General features: G+C 38.6%; 1 pseudogene; it reads left to right on the top strand.

Moving 5' to 3' along the window:
* Positions 1-13,578: 13,578 nt before the first annotated feature.
* Positions 13,579-13,676, top strand: LOC145573550 (small nucleolar RNA R71; annotated as a pseudogene).
* The last annotated feature ends 260 nt before the right edge of the window (positions 13,677-13,936 follow it).

Raw genomic sequence — 13,936 nt, 5'->3', positions numbered from 1 at the left:
CAGTCCGTATTTTCTTCCCTAATCAGGCCCCACTAGTTGTCATTTCTTAAAACCTGTGAGATAGTATACATTCCATTCATCCATTCACTATATGTGAACGGCCCATGCATTTTACAATGATAAACAAGTAACAATGCATAAATACGTGTAAACTAGTAACTAACTTAGGTGGTTAATCCGATTAACGCGCCTAATTAAAACTAGTCAAAGTTGTTAACCGATTATGTGATTAAGCGCAATTAAAATAGCTCAACTAAATAACGAAGCTCCCACTAAATTCTGCATCCAACTTAATTAATCCGATATTTTGCCAAATTAAAAATTTGCAAGTGCCGCATAAAACCGAGGCCTAGCCTCCAAAAATTAATTTAATTAAATAAACATAAATAAATTAATTAAAACGGTAAAACGCAAAAAATTACAAAGCCGACCGCACGCAAGTGGCACGCGCACCTAGACTAGCTAGGCGTGTGCCATTGCTAGACACGGCTGCCTAGCAGCTCGTGCAATGCGGCGTAGTGCGTGCACCCGCACCACACCAACCCAGCACTACTAAGTACTCCCATGGGCATCCTAGCAGCGTTTGCTGCGGGCAGCAAGGTGCAAGGCAACACGCACTTAGCTGCCTGCCCTTCACAACACACCAAGGTTGCGCACAACAACTCACTCGCACACCCCGCACGCAAAGGCTATCGCACCAAGCTACTGCCCCCATATGCACACCATCGCACGCACACAAGCACTCGAGGCGCCCAGCAGCCTCGGCAGCCTCATGTGGGCTACGCCAGCAGCCCGGGTGGCAAAGAGCTTGCTTGGGACTCTTAAGCCTCGAATTGTGTGCTCGAGCTTCGGAAAAATTCCCGATTTTGTGTGACATTTATTATTAATTCTAAATTAATTTTAGAATTAATACTTTGAGCAAAAATGAAAAATAAAATAAGTCCAACTTAATAAATTTATTCAAGTGCACTAACCAAATTAATTCCAAGAACTATTCTTTGATAAAATTTGGTTTAACTTGATGCAACAAAATGAAGGGCTACTCTCACTATTAATTTAACCATCATAAATTAATTATGAGATTTGCCAAAACTAAAAGGAAGTTGGAATAATGAACATAAATATTCAATGAAAATTCCAACTTTAACTTGTGAATCTTTGAAAAATTACATCTTCCAATATGAAGGTTAATTAAAATTCAATCACAAGTTTGAAACTTTATGATTCCAATCAACTTAATAATGATTAAATCAAGAAAGTTCAATAAATCATCATGGAATTTAGTAACACAAAGTTCCAACCAACTAAAATAATTAAAGGTTAGATCTTTAGTACTTAAGAGCCTCAAAACACAAACTTTTCACACTTAAAGCAATTTATTTGGAATTATGTTAAAATTTAAGCCAACCATTAAGCCCCAATTACTACAAAGTAATCATGCTCAAATGTGGTCTAAAATTGCAGCAGCATAAAGGAAAAAACCAAACACATAATCATAATTATTATGCCATTAAGATTCAAGGTTTAAAAGATTTAAAAATTTTCTTCAAAACAAAAAATCCCTTGAAACAGGCATTTCTGGGCAGAATTTGGCTTTTTCACAATCCTAAAAGGGTCAGAATGTTTCCAGAGCATCGATTCCACCCAAAATTCACTATTCATGGGTGAAAATCTGGGTTCAGGAGCCAAAATTCTAATTAAAACGAGATTAAAATTAATAAAATTGAGCTACTAATCTAATTAGCAACAACAACCAGAAATTAAATCTATTTTAAACACCTTGAAAATATTAGTTATAAAAAAAATGAGCAAGGCTCCGATACCGCTGTTGGGTTTCGAAAGTCCGACTTTCTGCGGAACAAAACCTGACCCCAAGACCCGCTCATAATTAATATAACTAAAAAGCATAATTAACAAGATAAAGAGAAAAGACAATATTACCCTTGATGCGCGCTTCGCTCACTCAACGAGCTCTTACTTGGAAAGCTTCGAGTCCTGCACGTGCGAAGATCTCCGACGAAAATCCACCCACAACTCGACCCGTCCGGTCTATACTCGAAGTTTACCCGAGCTAGACCAAAAATAAACTAACTCGAGTTTTAATGAACTTAAAGGTTTACTCTCATTGGAGATGCCTTATTGAGTTCAACTCAAGTGTAATTCTCAAATCCGAATACATGGGTATTTATAGAGAATTCCTACAAACATTCCACTCTCCCATCAATGTAGGAGAGGTGGTAAAAATCATTTTTTTCATTTTATTTTTAATTCAAAAATAAAAGAAAAACGCTAAGGAATAATTAATCAACAAGTGTCAACAAGGAAGGAGAGGGTAGGTGATGACCACAAGGAGGGGGGACCAAAGCCTTGACCCCCAAGGATCCCCAAACAGCCTCAACCAACCCGAAACTGAAGCTACTCAAGGCGCGCCAGCTGGCGTTGCCAACCTTGGGCGCCAAGGCTGCCCTGCTGGCTGCCTGGCCCCTTGGCTGGGCCTACCAACTGGTCGCACGGGCCAACAACGAGCGCCAGCAAGCCTCACATTGATGCGGGCTGCTGGGCGATGTTGCCAGCACTTCCACGCGCAAGCCTAGCAAGCAATGCTTGCTGCTTCCTGCTGGACGTGGTGCGCTAAGGTGCTGCGCCCCTTGCATCTTGCACCAGCCTAGTGCTGCCAGCACCCTTGGCTTAGTGCGGTGTGCATGCCAGCTTTTGTGCTAGCACCATTGCCCCTAGCACTCGGTTTGCTCGGGGGATTCCAAGGCTAGGGGTATTTTGGTACTTTGTTGATTAATTGATTTTTACCGTCTCGTCTTTTATTAATTCGACTCGACTTGCGACGCTCGGTCTCGACACTCCTAGCTTGATTTCCGACGTCTATGTTCATAATACTCGAGTGACTCATTATTTCCTTCCGGATTAATTTGTCGTGACAAATCGTTAGTTGCTTGGGTCTGACCCGAAGGGTTCAGTCAAGATTAAGCTGTAATATTAATTATACATTAATATTATTAATCGGAAGCGGCCTCCAACTAGGCATTCCAATCACTTGACCTCACTGAATAATTAGCTTTCTAATAATTCCGAACCCACTATCGGAATAATACACTTGTTCAAAAGACATCATTCCTATCACCAAGATAAGCCCCCAAGGTATGCAACCTTGCTTTTGAATCTTGGTATTTTTATGCTTGAGATTTTTCTCACTTTTAAACTCTCTTTTACTTTATTTTTCCTCTCTATTTTTCTGTTTGCATTTTCTTTATATTCAAATCCTTTTTTATAAGTGTGGGAAATCCCGATCATGCGATCTATCACTCACTTGGCATTCATGTTTCTCAGGCACGGTACCGAGCACTCGATAAGAGACGCAATCTGAGACTTGTTCATATCAAAGACATGTTCATATCAATGACATTGGAACATTTGCCCTTTTGCACACTTTATTATTAAATTGCTATTTTTAATCTTTTGAAATTTTTTTGTAAAAATCACTCAAGCTTTTGTTCTTTTGAAAACTGTACGAGTTGCCATCCCAAGGTTAGGTAGATATGGGTTGATAAAAGAAAAGTCTATCATTAGACGAGGCTCAAAGTGTTTTATCAAGAAAGGATTGTATTTTTGAAAGGTGAAAGTGATATGATATGGCTACAAGGGGTGCTTCGAATCATTATTATACTTTGTGTTTAGTCCGACATTTTTTTTTAATACAATGCAATGATCATATGCAAGAAAATAAACGCTTATTTTATTAAAAAGTGAAGGGTGAAAAAAACAAACTCTAAGAAATAAATCTAAGTAAAAGATGGAGGGTTCCTATGCTAGACTTATTGGGGAAGGGGAATCAAAAGAAAAAGATAAAGGTCATGAAGCCTTGTCGTTGAAGCCCGTCTCGTGTGCTTTTGACACAAGGATGAACCTAGGTCGTTGGAAGCTAGATTTCCCGGTCAAAACAAAATTTGTAAAACTAAACCTACCCCTAAGTATAGGGCAAATCCAGGTCGAACCCAAGGGATGGCGGTTTTGCTAAAGTCTAAGCTAAGCTATTCCGAAATCATTAAAGGAATGGGTTGGTCTATGCTATCGAAATCAATTCAATCAACAAATGAAAATCAATTATCATTTAGGATCCACATACACCAATGATAAACTTTCTAATTCGAGGGAATTTGATCAACTAAGCAATGCGAGGGAAAACGAAATTTGCAATCAAAATCACTCAAGAAGCTACTTCCTAGGGTCAAGAAAGATGTCTCTAGAAATGACTTCAAAGGAAAATTGCAAATCATGATCAATCGATAATAATAGCATCCATATCAATTGTTCGTGTCATTGAAAGCTATTATGCAATCTAGCATGATCATCAAGGTTAGCTACTCATCTTCAAATCAAACACATGCACAAATTTCATCAACCAATAACCACATCAACAAATCAATCAAAAACCCCAAATTAGCTATAGATTATCACCAATACATGCTTCACCACATCCCTAGCAAAGGAACTACTCACTACTCATGGTAAAATTGAAAAGCATAACAAAAGTAATCATCAATCTCATCATCAACATTGTAATCCAAATATCAACAATCAAAATCAAGCTGAATAATAAAATTCAACAATATATAAAAATCAAACATAAAATTAAATTAAAAAGGAAAGGATTCTTACAAAAATTTGATCAATATCAAAGAGGAATGAAGATTTCAATATCACAATCATCAAACATCAAGTTTCTCTCTCTAAAATCTAAGAACAATATCACAAAATCAAGAGCTTCTCTCTCTAAAATCCCAATCAAAATCATTCTATTCTAAAACAAGGATTATTCTCTCTATAAAAATGAAGGAAATCAATATATAGTAAGACTGACTAATAAGAAGTCAGTCAGACGTCCAAAAGAGACCTCAAAAGGCGCGGCCTCTCACTCCTAAGCGCGGCCGCAACAAAATGGTACGGAAACAGGGGAAGGAGAGGCGCACGGCCGCTCCTGGAAGCTGTGCGGCCGCGCCAGCCACCCGAGCGGCCGCTCCTCCCTCGCGCGAGGCCGCGCCATGGGAGCAGGGGATGCCCTTGGGTGTGCTCGAAGATGTCCCCGTGACCTCCGGATGATGTATGTTGATAAGGCATTTTCTTAAAGCCTTTTCGGTGGGTTCAACACCGTCCTTTGATGTCCACATGGCATGAGAGCGCGGCCTTGAAGACTTAACTCTTGCACACCTTTGCTTTTGGGCTTCAAGTGGGGGAAACGGGAAACATCTTTGGCTTTGAATACCCCGATAGAATGCCAATGAGCTTCTTGAACATCACCAACTTCCTAGAATCAAAGAAAAGCAGACAAGTAAAGAAGAAAATGCAAAATGAACTAAGAAAAGCAAGAAAATAAGAAAGCAACTAAGGAAAATGCAAAATAGAGAAAATACAAGTAAAACTATAGAAAAGGAAATAAAAGAGATGCAAAAGTAAAGAAAAATCATCTTAAAAGAAGCTTTAAGAGTGCCATAATGACACTCATCAAACTCCCCCAAGCTAAACTTTTGCTCGTCCTCGAGCAAAACAAAGCAAGAAGAAATAGGATGAAAGACTTATTCAAACAAAGAAAAAGATAAGAATATTCACTAAGACTCACTTTCGTAGGAATCACGGTTGTTTTTAGCTACAACAAGCCCTTTAAACCCCAAAGTCGCCAATGAGAGCAAGTGAGGTCTCGTAAGGGTATCCAAAGAGTTTCACCCATAACTCTTGAAGGTAAAATGAGGCAAAATCATTAAAAAAAATTAAAATGAAAAATTCACAAGTAGCTAATGAAACGGACTTTTACAAATAACCAAATGCAAGTGAATAAACAATTTTCTATACAATAAGGGTATGCACGTTCCAAGATATCTAAGGTTGCATTGATTTGAACATAGGATATGCTAAGCATAGAGACCTAATGAAACACAGTTCACTTTCATCTCAAAACATTTTTAACACATTCTCCCAATTAGCTTCAAATCAACCTTTAGCAAGCATTTCAAGGATTCCTCGAAGGAACCAAAAAAAGAAAGAGATATAAGGCTACTCGACATCTGGACTAAAGCACACCGCTCTATAGGCTTTACTCACATCTCCCTCCACCGACTTGTGACTCAACCACAAAGGTCAAAAGGTCTTGAGAAGGGTTGTAATGTAAGGGAGAAAAGGGTGAGGGTAGGCTAAAATTTGAAATTTGGTGGTACACCTAATTGTGAAGCAAAGGATGATTAATCCTCAACACCATAATCAAGCAATCACCAAACAAAAACACCAACACCCCCAAGCTTATCCAAAGCCAAAATCACAAACATATATACAACAAGTGTAAGAACGCTTCCCTCCAATCTAAAATGAAGCATTGTCCTCAATGATTGAAATAGGGAGAAAGACACTTACATTTTGAACTTTTTCATATTTCACTTTTTATCACTTTTGCCAAAGCTTTTTGAATTTGCTTTGCTTTTTCTCATTTTTCCAGTTTTTTCATTTATCACTTTATTTCATTGTCCTCCCCTCTTTTAACTATGGACGGCTTTTTCAACTTGGCATTTCTCCTTTTATTCACAAGATATATACAATACAAACTTGCATTCATTACAAGAACCAATATACAACTCATCCACCATATACTCCAATAATGATCAATTGCTTCACAAAAACCAATAATGGAAACAAGAATGAAACAAAAGGCTCAAAATCTATAGATATGGCTTGAAAAGAAGATTTATGACTCAAATGGTTAGCAAGTAGGAAAATGAAAACCCAAAATAAAGAAATAGAAAACTATCCTAGAAAAAGAAAATCACCACCCTGAAAAGATACCTTTGTCCTTCCTAAATGGCTCAGTCGCGATCTCGGGAGACAATAGTCAAATTCTAGATAAAGCATACAATAGTCAAGGATCCATGTGACGCTCAAGCAAGATATGTAGAAGGTTTGAAAAGAATGAAACCTCACATGGTTGTAGCAATAACTCACTATTAGTTTCAAATTCACCAAAAGGGAGCAATTGCAAATTTTAAAAAACTATTAGAATCCGGCTTCAAGGTCCCAAAAGTTCAAAAGACATTACCTTAGCATACTCTATCCTAGAATCAAGCAAATATACTCTCAAACCGTGCATACCAATACCACAGAGGAAACTATTCATTCAAAAGCAAAAGTTCGGATGATATTATGTCCTTAACAAAAGCATAACATGAAAAGAAAACTAAAAGAAAGCCTCAAAATCATATTTTTGGATTTTTACATTTATGAAAAGAATGTAATGAAAAAGGAAAGTAGAAAAGAGAAGAAAAGGAAAACAAAGGAAAAGATATAGAAAAGTGCAAAGATGCATGCATGTCATATAAATCCCAATTGACAAACAAGTGGTCATTCGACAACATCGCTAATGACCCGAAACACCCTTGGTGTTACAAAGCAAACATCCTCGATTCATTAAACTCTTCCTAAACTAATCCTATTCTATGCAAGCAATGAAAGAAAATAGAGAAAAGGGGGAAATAAGAAAGATCTCACCGGGAATCCAAGATAAGCAAAGAAAAGTGTGGTAAAGAAAATACCATCTCCATGAAACTCCACAAGCATAGCATGAATTTGCAAAACCGAGTGAGAATGAAAAAGAGAAAATGAACTATATACAAAGAAAACGGTTAGTAACTTCAAAACAAAATAAAAAGAAAACAAAATCAAACATGAAAAACAAAGAAACAAGAACAAAGTAATCTACAAAATCAAACTATCCTACAAAATCAAGTCATAACCAACCAAACAAACTAACAAAATCAACTATACACTTAAAAGAACAAAAACATCTAAACACCTAAGCAAAAATTATTTGGATTAGTGGGATTTGGATTCAAGGGCTTTGGATTTTCAACACATCATGGAAGAACAATCATCATCAAAAACAATCACCAACACATCATGGAAGAACAATCATCATAAAAAACAATCAACGAAAGATTTTCAACAAGAAATAACATGATATGATCATGGAAACAACAACAATGCTCAACAACATCAAGTATGAATCAAGATAAGCAATCATACACCATCAAGACATGAAAAGCAAGGATATCCAACAACAACAAAAATGGCCACCAAGACTCGTCATTACACTAGTGTCCCCCCAAGCTAATAAAAAATACATCTCAACATCCTATCAATACAAAACAAAGATCACATGATAAAGGGATGGAGGTAAAAGCACAAAGTAAGGGGGAACTAGTTACCACTAGGCCCAGCATTATCATTGCCATCATCCCTATCGTATAAAAAGCCGGATAGGGGACCATAAGGATCCTATCCCCGGTGTAGCCGGGTGGCCAACCATAATGGCCCCTAAAGTTATCTTGTTGCCAAGGAGCCAAGGGAGTATATTGCTCGGGCGATTCTAGAGATAATGGATGGGTGAGATCAACATAGGGGTAGTTAGGATCACCCCTATAGTCGCTCCCACCGGGCACACGGTAATCATAGTTATCGTGCTCATCCGGGAATGACCTAGTCTCGGTGTTGGACCCTTGAGGTCCTTGCCAATATGGGTAGGTAGCCTCCTATATTCTCCCCAAGAAGGTATGGACAAATTTGAGGAGGGAATTACCGGTAGTTAACCGGGGGAGTGATCTCCCCACGGTTAACAGTCGCATCATATACTTGTTGTTGTTGGAGAAACATACCATGTTGCATTTCGGTGATGCCTCTCATTTGGTTGTCTATTGCCTCGAAATCTTGGTCATACATCCCCTCCATACGGACTTGCATTCCCGCCATTTGGGCACTCAAGGCCTCCATGTCGGGGTTGGCGAATTGATGTCGTTGAGGTTGAGATTGTTGTTGTTGTTGTTGTTGTTGTTGTTCTTGTTATTGTTGTCGTTTATTTCTTTGAATTTGTTGATCTTCATTGAGCACATCTTCCATGTCTTCATCCTCCCCGAGGATGTGGTTAGTTACGGGCACAAACCATACAGTCGAGGCATGCCGGTGAAGAGAGGTCAAAAAGGGGTTCGGAAGATAGCACCGATAAGAGTTCCTCACAAGCCAATCAAACATCACATCATCATCGCTCTTTTCTATAAATTGCACTTGCTTGAGTTGAGCAATGTCGAGGTAAAGGGTGTCGAGATCCCCTACTGGAGTGCAAGAAAGAAGATACCTCCCATAGCCAAGTCTAGTAGCCAACCCCGTGATCATGCTACCACAAGGGATGTCTCCCGACCTACTACCCCTCATGTCTATACAATTCCTCAAAAATATGCGCCCGAAGTTCAACCTCCCAAGCAACTCTTCCCTAGTTGCCATCCACAAAACTCGCAACTCAGCTTGCGACATCTTGCCCAAATCTTGCTTAGGGAAAACCGAGTACTCCAATACCCGATGAAGCACTCTTAAACATGGCTGGAATATGTCGCTTGCAAGGGAATAGCAAGCGGTGAACTCATTCTTCCCCGAGATAGCTTAAGCATTTTGGGAATACCCACCCAAGTAGTCATGCTCAAAGAAGAGAATATCCACCCCCGGATTAAAGTTAAGGGTCGCATTGAACTCGGCCAAGGACATGACATGTTCATGATTGAAAAGCTGGAAGGTGATTTTGAAGTCTTTGTCACCAACCGAAGTAGAAGTCAAAGAGGCCAAAAACTCCCTAGTTGGCTCAAGGTAGGTCCGATAGCTCTTGTTCACAAAGCTACCTAACCTAAGGTTTTCGAATAGAACCCATAAGTCCTCATCACCCAATTTGATCATGCTTAATTGATGGTAATGCTGTGCGGGCTTTATGGTTCTTTTCTTGAAATTAGCCCAATGTGGCTTATAGCTTGGATTGGCAAAACGGGTTTTTAGTAGAGGAAGAGGCTTTTCATTTTGTGTTTGGGAAGAGGGAGTGTTTGATGGAAAAGATTCTTCAATGGTGATGTTTGTCTTTCTCTTTTTAGAAGTGAGGGCTTTCATGATCTTAGAAGTTTTTTTTACTTCACCAAATTCACAACCAAAAACACAATCACAACTCCACAAATCGCCACAAATCACCACAAACACAACACTACCACAAACTTGGTTCAACCAACCAAGTATACCAACCACCACTTACTACCACTTACTACCAAAATCAACCTTCCACAAATTACAACCAAATTACACAAATGAATACACAATCAACAACAAAACAATGTGAGGCATAATTAAGCAACAACAACACATATAATCAACATAATTACTCAATCAATCACCATATTCAACAAAATTGATACTACTACTATTCACAATCATTAAGTAATCAAATTCTTGCAACAAGATGATATAATAATGTAAAATAGAGGTAAAGAAGATGATTATACCATACTAGAAGCAAGAATGACCAAGAATTAGGCACCAAATTCCACCACACCAAAAAACCCCAATTTGCTCTTCAATGGAGGAGAGAGATTGGAGAAGAAGAAATGGAGGAAGGTAGTATAACTTTTGATGAAGATGATGAATTTTGAGTAGGAAATTGTTGAATTTGTGAGTTTTTTGATGATTTAAGGGTGATTTTTGATAGTTTAGGAGTTAGGGTTTTGCTGCTTTGCTATTTAGAGGGAGAGAGTAGTGCGAACGATAGTGGGTTTGGATGAAATGAGGAAAAGACAGGAGAAAGAAATAAAGATGTAGGCTCGGCTGGGCAAGTGCGCAGCCGCGCAGCAGGGGTACACGCCCGCGCCCCTGCTGCTCTCTTTCTTGCTTGCTTCTTTGTTCTTGGTGCGTTCATATATCGGCTTAATGATTTTTATCATCTCGAGATTATTGAACCCACTATACCAATCAGTTTCTAAATCCATTTTCAGTGGGTTCAACATTCCAAATCAAAGAGAGCACCATAATGAACCTACCAAGCACAAATTTGCTTCACATTTTAACACAACTTTTCCTAACTTACCTCTTAATTTACCTTACCCATTCAACTAGAAATTCAATAATATCGAGCATACTCTCACCAAATACCACGAAACATCTTCCCATAGTGCTCATGCTCATTCGAGGTATTCCAATTCCAATGAATTCAGCCTATTAATCCAAATACAAAACAAGTGAAAGAAAGAAAACCAATTGAAAGAAAACTAAGGAAAATAGAATAAAAAAAAAAATTTAGAAAACCGGGTTGCCTCCCAGGAAGCGCTTGCTTAAGGTCCTTAGCTCGACCCTTCCTCCAAATCATGGAGGGTCAAAGAACACCACCTTGTTCAAAGTGGTAGAGGGGACAAACTCTTTCTTATTCCTTAGCAACTTCACATCGTTGCATGATGTATTCTCATTTGATGAAACTTCCGAAATAAGCTTACTTTGCTTCAACTTCATTCTCTTCTTCATAAAAGCTCTCTTTTTCTTCTTTGTCTTCTTACTCCTTCTAGTGGATGGCTTCTCACCTTTAACACTCTTGGAGTCACCCTCGTCTTCTTGAGGGTAGAGCTCAAACCATGTAGCAATATCAATCATCTCCTCATCCACAAGCTTCAAAGACTCCTTGTTCTCTTCACTAACCGTCTTGCATTCAACACTCAAAGGCACATCATCACAAACCCCAAGAACTTTGAGTAGAAGAAACAATCATGCATACATTATCATTGGAATGAGGAGAGTTATGTACATAATTCCATTCACAAGAGACAAATATTCATGCATCGGTTTAAGCTCAAAACTAGCCTTATTATTACCAACTCTCAAAGTAATAAGGCCACCTTTCACATCTATCAAAGCTCCCGAAGTAGCTAAGAAAAGTCTCCCTAAAATGATAGGTATGTTATCATCTTTCGCTACCTCAAGCACAATAAAATCAATCGGAATTGTGAACTCTTTTATCTTGAGGGGAACATCCTCAACTCGTCCCTTTGGAAACTTAATAGATCGATCGGCCAATTGCAAAGTCATGTTGGTTGGAAGAAGCTCGCCTAGCTTAAGCTTCCTAAAGACCGAATAAGGCATGATACTCACACTAGCACCTAGATCGCATAGAACATTTTGGAACAATTTTCTATTGATTTTGAAAGGGATAGAGAAGTTACCCGAATATTTCATTTTCTGGGGTAAATCATTATAAATCAAAGCACTACAACATTCCCTAACCTCTATCGAATCAATCTCATTGCACTCTCTCTTGCCACTCAAGATTTCCTTAAGGAACTTAGAATATCTAGGCATTTGAGTCATAGCTTCGGTAAGAGGGATTGAAAGATGAAATTCCTTAAGCATATCAAGAAATCTCCCAAATTATTCATCAATTTTGTTTCTCAAAAACTTTTGGGGATATGGAAGTTTGGGCTTGATTACCTCCTCTTGCACTTTTTCACCACTCTTCTCTTCCTCTTGGGCTTCTTTACTTACCTTCTTTGACACATTGATCACTTTTTCCTCACTTGAATCACTCATCTTCTCATCTTCCTCACTCTTCCTAGAAACTCTCTCTTCAAGCACTTTCCCACTCCTTGTGGTGATAGAATACACGGGTTTCGTAGGTTCAACTCCTTGTGAGGGTAAAGAAGAAGGACTAGCATTCACACTCTCTTTCAAGGTATTAGCCAATTGAGTGATTTTAGTTTCAAGCATCTTATTGTGTGTCAGCATCTCATTAAACTTTTTATCACTTACCGACATGTAAGTGTTCACAATTTTGGTTTGGTTCTCGATGATCTTTTCCAAGGTAGTTTTAGAAGATGAAGGTTGAGCATAGAAATTCTCACCATGCCCTTAGTTCTTGGAGCAAATCCGGGTGGGGGTCCCCTTTGGTTGTTGTTTTGAAAATTCCCCCAGTTTTGGTTGCTCCAATTACCCTAGTTTTGATTTTGGCCATTGTTTTGGTATTGATTACCATAGCATTGACCTTGGCTTTGGTTTCCATGCCCTTGGCCTTGTTTTTTATTATTATAGCCTTGATTATTATAGTTCCTTCGGAAATTTTGTTTTCCTTGGTTTCTATTACCACCATTGTTATAATTATCAAAATTCCCTTGTTGGTGAGCATTTCTATTCCCAAAGTTTCTTGGACCATCAAATCTTTGTCCATTGTTGTTATTTGAAACAAAATTCACTTGCACACAATCATTATTATCAACATCATCACAACTCTCAAATGCATGAGGACAATTAGAAGAATCATGGTCATATGACCCACATACATCACAAAATACACATCCATTTCGCATATTATTCGAAGTTGAAGGAGGAGGAGAGTTAAAAGATGTACCTCTCCCATTATTGTGGGAGGGAAGAATTGGTGCTTGTGAAGAAGCACTCTCAAGCTTTGCCTTAATAGAGGTCATCTCCTTCCCCAAGTTTGAGATTTGTGAGGACAAATTGTTGATGGCATTGAGATGGTTGATTGAATAAACCGTTGAACCACTTTTTCTTGTCGAGTCTCTCTCACCTTCTTTCCAATCCATGTGATATCTCACCACATCCTCAATTAAGTTCACCACTTCATCCTCCGTTTTGTTCATGATAGGGCCTCCGGCACTAGCATCCAAACAAGACTTTGCTTGAGGACTTAAACCTCCATAGAAGATTTGGATGATTTGATAGGTAGGAATCCCATGGTGTGGGAACTCTCTTTGGTACTCCTTATACCTTTCCCATGCCTCATAAAGACTTTCATTCGGCTTTTGCTTGAAGCTTTGAATGAGAGCTCTTGCTTCGGCCGTCTTCTTTTGTGGATAGAACTGAGATAGAAACTCCTCAGTCACTTCATCCCATGTTCTCAGAAAGTTTGGCTTCACCTCCTTGTCTAACCATTCTAAGGCACGTCGAATAAGAAATAAAGGGAAAATTTTAAGTCAAATAAACTCTTGAGAAACCCCGTTCACCTTAATTGTATTGCAATACTTCTCAAATTCCTTAAGATGATTAAGGGGACTCTTATGCTTTGCACCACTATATTGACGCCTCT

The sequence above is a fragment of the Chenopodium album genome, chromosome 12 (genome assembly GCF_948465745.1).
Source record: "Chenopodium album chromosome 12, dcCheAlbu1.1, whole genome shotgun sequence".
Taxonomy (NCBI): Eukaryota; Viridiplantae; Streptophyta; class Magnoliopsida; order Caryophyllales; family Amaranthaceae; genus Chenopodium; species Chenopodium album.
This window is presented reverse-complemented; position numbering and strand designations above follow the sequence as displayed.